Here is a 7,552-nt window from a genome sequence, read left to right as displayed (position 1 = left end):
CAAGCGCTTTCCAAGCCATTTTAGCATCACTTGGAAAAGTGCTTGACAACTTGGTCACACTATATAAATCCATGCAACCGGCATGGATTTATATAGTGTGACCAAGTTAATAGTTAAAAAAAGAATAAAAATGGTAAAAAAAAGAAAGAAAAACATTTTATTCACCTTCCGATGGCCCCCGGTCTCCTTCTCCGGTGTGTCTGGTGTCTTGTGAGGCTCGCGGTGGTGTAAAAGGACCTTCCATGATGTCATTTAGTCATGTCCTTTTACACCATCACGAGCCGTCGGGGAGCCAGGACGCACCGGAGAGAAGACCGCGGGCCATCAGAAGGTGAGTATAATGTTTATTTTTTTATTTTAAATTCTTTTTTTTTTACAGGTACTATGGTACCCGGGTCTGGAGGAGAGTCTCCTCTTCTCCAGACCCGGGTACTATCCGCACATTGAATCACATGATATCCGCATGTGCACATGTAGTCATGCAGATATTAAGCGATTCAATGCAAGTCAGTGGTGGCGAAAACGCCGCGATTACGCAAAATTAATGGTAGTGCTGTGGATTTTTGCGCAATGATAATCCGCAGCAGAAATTTTCGCAGCATCTGCACAGCACATGTGGATTATCATTGGGGAACATGGCAGACCTTCTACCAAGCGTTTTTTAAGCGTTTCCGCGGCGGAATTGCCACTGCGGAAACGCTGAAAAAATGCATCGTGGGCACACAGCCTAACTCTCATGGGCTCATGATGCTCAAGTTGGTTTCTTATTCGGCAATTTTTTTGTGTTTTCTACAGGTTTAACAACAAAAGTAAAACATCACAATAATAAAATACAATGCAGCGAGGTGTCCTGATGTGAATACACTTAAAAACAGCTTAAAAAAATTCTAAAACTGGCACAAAAATTGGCATCAAAGTGGGCACAGAAGGGCATTATTGAAAGGGGTAAATGACTTTGGACCACTGATCTCAACCCACCAATACACAGATAGTGATGCTCCACATCTAATTCAGGTCACTCAAACCTGGCCCAAATGGGTTCTTTGTATTAGAACTGGCATCAAAGTGGGCAGACAGTTGATTTTGATGATTTGAATAAGTAACTAGTATTTTTCACGGGTTAAATGACTTTGGGCCACTGATCTCACACCAACAATACACAGATAGTGATGGCCCATATCAAATTCGGGTCAATCCAGCCTGGCCCAAATGGGTTCTAGGCATTTGAACTGGCATCAAAGTGGGCAAATAGCCAATTTTCACAGATTTGAATATCTGGTGTTTTTAAGGGATTAAATGACTTTGGGCCACTGATCTTATGCCACCATTACATACATAGTGATGCCCCGCATCAAATTTAGGTCCCTCCAGCCTGGACCAAATGGGTTTGTAATTTTGTAATTCCTGGTGTCCTCCCTTTTGTGTTCTTTGTCTTGCTAAGCATGTGTATTGACCTTCTGGTACCTCAGTGTTGCTGATGTTAGAAGATACCAACAAAAGTGAGGATGTTCTGGATAAGCATGGTTCCTTTTGCATGGTTGTTATAACACCTGTATACCTTGTGAATTTGATAATCCTGTAGGTCCCTTTGGAACTTTTTAGATTTCATTGTCTATTCTAGTACATTATCTTCTATTTTGCAGGTACGTTGGCCATTTTGAAGCAGCTCAAAGTACAAGAACAGCTCCATTTGTTTTAAGACTTGACATATTTTTAAATTGCACAGGCTTCATGGCCATTTTTAAGGAGTTTAATGTATAAGGCCAACACAATTGTCTTGAAGATTTTTCTGGAGTGACATTTGCTCCACTGTGCCAGTGTCGCTGCCATCTTTTTGAAGCCCATAGTATGGAGTGGACGCCATGGCGACCTACTCTGTTTTGTCTGCATCCAATAGACCATTCTGATAGTTTGTGTAAGAGGGTCACTGGTAAAATACTGGAGGGGAGAAATGTTTCACTGAGGTTGTTATCTTCAGTGATATGAACCTAAAATCCTGCTCCAGCATGTTATGTGCTGAGAGGGGTTAATTGGCCATGACAGGACCAGGTTTCTGTGAACAGGTAAAGAGTTGGGTGTCATGGCTGTTCACCATATCTCCACCCCAGGGTGTGGTTCAGGAGGTAAAGTTAGAGCCTCTGGACTGACTCAGTGTCCCTGAAGGTGAGCAGACCTCCAGGGCTGTGATCATTTTAAACAGAGCTGACCCCTGTTTCTGAGTGGATGGACCCTGCAGTTATATACTCTGTATTGAAGAGGGAATCATAATGATGAGATTGGTCTAATGTCAGATGAGGAGGCTATTAATAGTTTGGTCAGCCATTTTGGTTTGCATTTGCTTCATTTCCCTGATGAAGTCTGTAAGGGTGAAACCAGTTGGGGAGGCTCTTACTCTATTTTAATAGCGCCTTCTTCCGCTGGTCATTAGATATCACAAAAAACGATACAATCCCTCATGGTTAGATAATGGACGGCAAGCCTTCTGCTCTACGCCAGTTATACACTGTGAGCCTATTGGACCTGTACACATATGTAGCTACAAATAAGTAAATCTATTCAAATGTGTATTACAAGTGTGTAGGGGGCTGCTGGGTGATGAAGACGTCGGGTCAAGAAGGGGTTGTTATAGGTTTATGTGCTTTATGATAAAGTGTTTGCTGTGAAATCCCTGTGGCTGATTATTGTATGCTGGTTCTCCTATAGGCTTTGCTCAAGGCCGTCCCTGGGATGTGGACGGTCTGCCCAGGGGGGGAACTATACAATAGATAGGGATTCAGCTGCACTACACTGCCTAGACACCAGAGAGTTAGGACAAGGGTTACATCATCAGCTGGGAGGAGTTACAGCATTAGAGCAGTTTTTATAGAAAAGCATTTCCTGGTTACAGACAGTCTAGTTGGGGGAGAAAGAGACGGAGTGTGGAGCAAGACTGAGCAGACAAGAAAACAGACTCCATCAGCAGTAGCAGCAGTGAAGAAGTGTTTTACTAGTGCAAGTTATCAGAACAGAATGAGGACACATTTGAGACAGAATCTGGACGCTGGCACAGTCCTAGGCTCATGGCCTGTTAGAGGCGCTCAAGGCGAGGCCTCTATATCCAAAGAAGGGAGATTCTCCGATGGGTTGAAGAAGTGGAAGATGTTGGGTCTCAGGAAGGGACGAGAACAAACACTGGAAGGGCACATTACCAAGGGTACTTCACTAACCAGAGAACTTATCTTGATCTGTATACTGCAGCCGTGTATGGAAGAATTGAACAGTAAAAGTGAGTCTGTTAACCCGGGTCTACGATCTCCTGTCTCGCTTGAAGTCGGTGTTGGTTCCATGAATGGTGTAACAGTGAGTACAGCAAGTCCTCCCATGTAGCACATACCCCTGTCTCAGTCCTTAATAGCAGAAGAAGCATTGGGCAAAGAAAAGATAGTTTTGGCACACAGCATGATGGTAGCGGCCCCGCGTGCTCCCCTCTACAAGTGAATGATTCAGCTAGTGTAGCAATGTAATCATTGGGGATTCCTCTTACATAGACAGGACCATAAGAAGCATTGTAATTTTAATTTGTACCTGAACATGTGATTTGCATTAGTTACTCAGATTTTTAATTTAACAATTAAAATTTATGATTTATTTTGGATTGCTTAAAATGGGATTTTTTGGCCCTTGGCAATTTGATTTAAAATCTGGTCCAAACAGATGACACTGTATGGTCTGACTTGTCCCACTGCCAGTCATGTGGTGCAGAAAAGAACCAGAATGGCGCTGATAACCGGAGAATACGACGATCGGTAAATATACTAATGTAGTAGAGCTAGAGGATAAAATATTTTATTGTATTGCTGCTTTAAATAATCGTAAACCCCCTCCCCCCCAAAAAAAAATTTCCCATAAAAATTGATTTTATTTTGCAAAAGAGTAAAAAAAATATATTAAAGGAGTTGTCCGATCAAAAGTGATAAGTCTGCAGTTACTCTGTGTGACTGCAGATTTATGAATGCCCACAGCGCTGAGACTCACCAATCTTAGAACCGGGACCGGCGGCTATGTATAAGTTATACATACCCCCGGACATTCAGCGCCGCCTCGCTGCATTCACTCGTATGGAGCAAGGCCACGCCCCGTCGAGAGACGTGGACGGCCAGTGGGCATGTCTAACTAGAAGGCTCGGCCTCGCTCAATAAAAGTGTATAGAAAGCGAGGCTGCGCCCACTGGCCGGGGTATGTATAACATATACATACCCTCCGTCCCGGGTCTCATACCGGCGAATCCCCGCAGCGCATACTGCCTGCGCTAGGGGGATTCATAAGTCTGCAGTCACAGAGACTGCAGACTTATCACTTTTGACCGGACTACGCTTTTAACCACTTTCTGACATGAGATGTATCTATACGTCCCTGTGGCCTGGGCCTTAATGATCAGGTACGTATAGATACGGATCGTGCATGCACAGAGGCTGTGCTCACACGATCGCCACCGGGTGTCAGCTGATTCTGACAGCTGACCCCCCCACACCACTCCCAGCACTTTAACTCCCTAAATGCTGCAGCATCGCAGCATTTAGCGAGTGAGCAGAGGGACAAAAGCCCCTCTGATCTTGGATCGGAGACCTGACCATAACATGACAACATCAGGGTCATCAGGCACTAGCAAGCTAGTTAGATTATGCGCAGTGCATGATCTAATTAACTTGTGTCTGCAGGGCTGACAGCTATAAGGTATAAGCGATCAGACTGCAGAAAGTGAAAGTCCCATAGTGAGACTAAGTAAAAAAAGTAGGAAAAAAAGTAAAAAAAAAAAGTTGTAAATGTGTTTTTTTAAAAATCGCAAAATAATAAAAAATATATATTTTGTACCCATAAATAAATATTATGGAAAAAAAAACAAACAATAAAAGTACTACAAGGTTGCAGACGGACAGGTCGTGGACGGGAGCTATGTGTCCCCAAGGTGCCAAGCCTTGGCGATGTAGGACTCGGAAAGCAGGCTCCAGCACGTATATGTAACGGGTCCGGAAGGCGGAACCTCTGAGCTACTATACAAGGGGGCGGCCCTTGTAAGGGAGCGGGTGGCAGTCTCTGGGTGAACGGACAGGGAGTTACGGCAAGTGATCAGGGCAGTCTCTGGGTAAGGGGTAGGTACGACCTGTGATGGCAGAGCCTCCGGGTAGGCTAGCAGGCAGATGGTAGATGTGTGCTCCCAGGTGAGCAAGCGAGAGTCTCTGGAATAGCAGGTGGTCACGGCACGTGACGGCGGAACCTCCGGGCTGGCAGGCAGGTAGGTAACGGAGAAGCGCTCCCAGGTGAGCGGGCAAGAGTCTCTGGAATAGCTGGTGGTCACCGCACGTGACAACGGGACCTCCGGGCTGGCAAGCAGGCAGGTAACGGAGATGCGCTCCCAGGTGAGCGGGCAAGAGTCTCTGAGATAGCTGGTGGTCACAGCACGTGACAACGGAGCCTCCGGGCTGGCAAGCAGGCAGATAACGGAGAAGCGCTCCCAGGTGAGCGGGCAAGCTGGTCCATAGACAGACTGACCGGAGTAGTAAGGCAGACCGTCGGACCTCAGGCAAGCAGGCAGGTAGCTGATATGCGCTCCCAGGTGAGCGGGCAGGCTGGTCCTTTAGACAGACTGACAGGAGTAGTAAGGCAGACCGTCGGACCTCAGACTGGCAGACAGGTAACAAGTATTCAGGCAGGAATCAGGCAGGTAACTGGCAGGTAACTGGCAGGAAACTGGCAGGAAACTGGCAGGAAACTGGCAACGGGACCTGAGGGCTGAAGCACAGGTGAGACACAGGTGCAAACAACATTGCTCGGGCACCTCCATTTTGGAGGAGGTGCCTTATATATGATGAAGTCCTCCGGCCATTGACCGGGGACTCTTTAGGGCGGCGCGCGCGGCCCCTTTAAGAGGAGGGGAGCGCGCGCGCGCCCTAAGTACAGGGGCCGGGAAGGAGCGCGCGCTGAGAGCAGAGCAGGAGGAGGACGCCGGGACGGAGCGCGCGCTGACAGCAGAGCGGGGGGAGGATGCCGGGCACGGAGCAGAGCGGTGAGGGGAGCAGCGTCCCTGCCTAGCAGAGGGCAGGGACGCCGGCACTACAGTACCCCCCCCTTTAGGCCCCCCCTTTTTTAGGCCAGACAGAAATTTAGCTAGGATGAGAGGGGCATGGATGTTCTCCCGGGGCTCCCACGTTCTCTCCTCAGGACCAAACCCCTTCCAATCTACCAGGAAAAAGGTCTTTCCTCTTACCCTTTTGGTGGCAAGAATGTTCTCTACCTCAAACTCGTCCTCAGCAGAAACCGGAGCAGGAGGCGTACCTGTAGACTTGGAAAAAGAGTTAAGCACCACAGGTTTGAGGAGAGACACATGGAAGGAGTTAGGGATCCGTAAGTTGGCCGGGAGTTTCAATTTATAGGCCACCGGGTTGATCTGACTGATGACCTCCAGTGGGCCGATGAACCGAGGCCCTAACTTATAGGAAGGGATCTTGAGCCGGACATATTTGGACGAGAGCCAGACTTTATCCCCAGGGCGGAATTGAGGAGGGTCCAGACGTTTTTTGTCAGCGTGTCTTTTCATACGCTCGGATGACAGAAGGAGTGCGGACCGGGTACTCTCCCATATGGAGGAAAATTTGTTAACAAGAGATTCCGCAGCCGGATTGTCCGCCGAGGTGGAGACGGGAAACGGGATCCGAGGATGCTGACCGTAGACTACAAAAAACGGGGATTTGGAGGAAGACTCGCTCTCGTGATTGTTGTACGAGAATTCGGCCCATGGCAGGAGATCCACCCAGTCAGAATGGTGGGCATTAACGAAGTGCCGAAGGTAACTGGTCAGGTTCTGATTGATCCGCTCCACTTGACCATTAGACTGTGGGTGGTAAGCGGAGGAGAAGTCCAGGGTGACGTCCAGCAATTTACAAGTGGCTCTCCAGAAACGGGAAGTGAACTGTACCCCACGATCCGACACGATGTGACGGGGCAGGCCATGAAGACGGAAGATGTGGCGGATAAAGTCTTTAGCCAGCTCGGGTGCAGACGGAAGACCTGGCAGTGGAATGAAGTGAGCCATCTTGGAGAAGCGGTCAGCGACCACCCAAATGACCGTACAACCGGCAGAGACGGGCAGATCAGTAATGAAGTCCATCGCTATATGCTGCCAGGGGGCAGCAGGTACTGGCAGAGGTAGGAGGCGGCCGGCCGGCAGGTGTCTCGGAACTTTGTTGCGGGCGCAGGACACACAGGCAGAAACAAAGTCTATTACATCCTTGTGCAGGTTAGGCCACCAGTAGTGCCGGGTAATAAGCTGGAGGGTCTTTTTCTGACCGGCGTGGCCAGCTAGTTTAGACGAATGACCCCAGTGTAGGATCTTCTCCCGATCAGGTACTGGTACGAACGTCTTACCAGGAGGAAGACGATTTAGACTCACGGGAGCCACCTGCATTACTCTGGCGGGATCGATGATATGTTTCGGATCCTCCTCGAGATCAGACACCAGAAAGGATCGAGACAAGGCGTCCGCCTTGACGTTTTTGTCAGCCGGGCGAAAATGAAG

The 7,552-nt window shown here is 48.2% G+C and overlaps 1 long non-coding RNA gene across 2 annotated transcripts in view; it reads left to right on the top strand.

The window, feature by feature from the left end:
- Positions 1–2,819: 2,819 nt before the first annotated feature.
- Positions 2,820–7,552, top strand: part of LOC141273223 (uncharacterized) — an 84,695-nt gene continuing 79,962 nt past the window's right edge. For both annotated transcript variants that reach the window (XR_012322078.1, XR_012322077.1), the window contains exon 1: positions 2,820–3,339. This is a non-coding gene — a long non-coding RNA (uncharacterized lncRNA). The remainder of the gene's footprint in view (positions 3,340–7,552) is intronic.

Source organism: Phyllobates terribilis, unplaced genomic scaffold (assembly GCF_046119375.1).
Source record: "Phyllobates terribilis strain yellow unplaced genomic scaffold, ASM4611937v1 Scaffold_5__5_contigs__length_657084704, whole genome shotgun sequence".
In the NCBI taxonomy this organism is placed as follows: domain Eukaryota; kingdom Metazoa; phylum Chordata; class Amphibia; order Anura; family Dendrobatidae; genus Phyllobates; species Phyllobates terribilis.
This window is presented reverse-complemented; position numbering and strand designations above follow the sequence as displayed.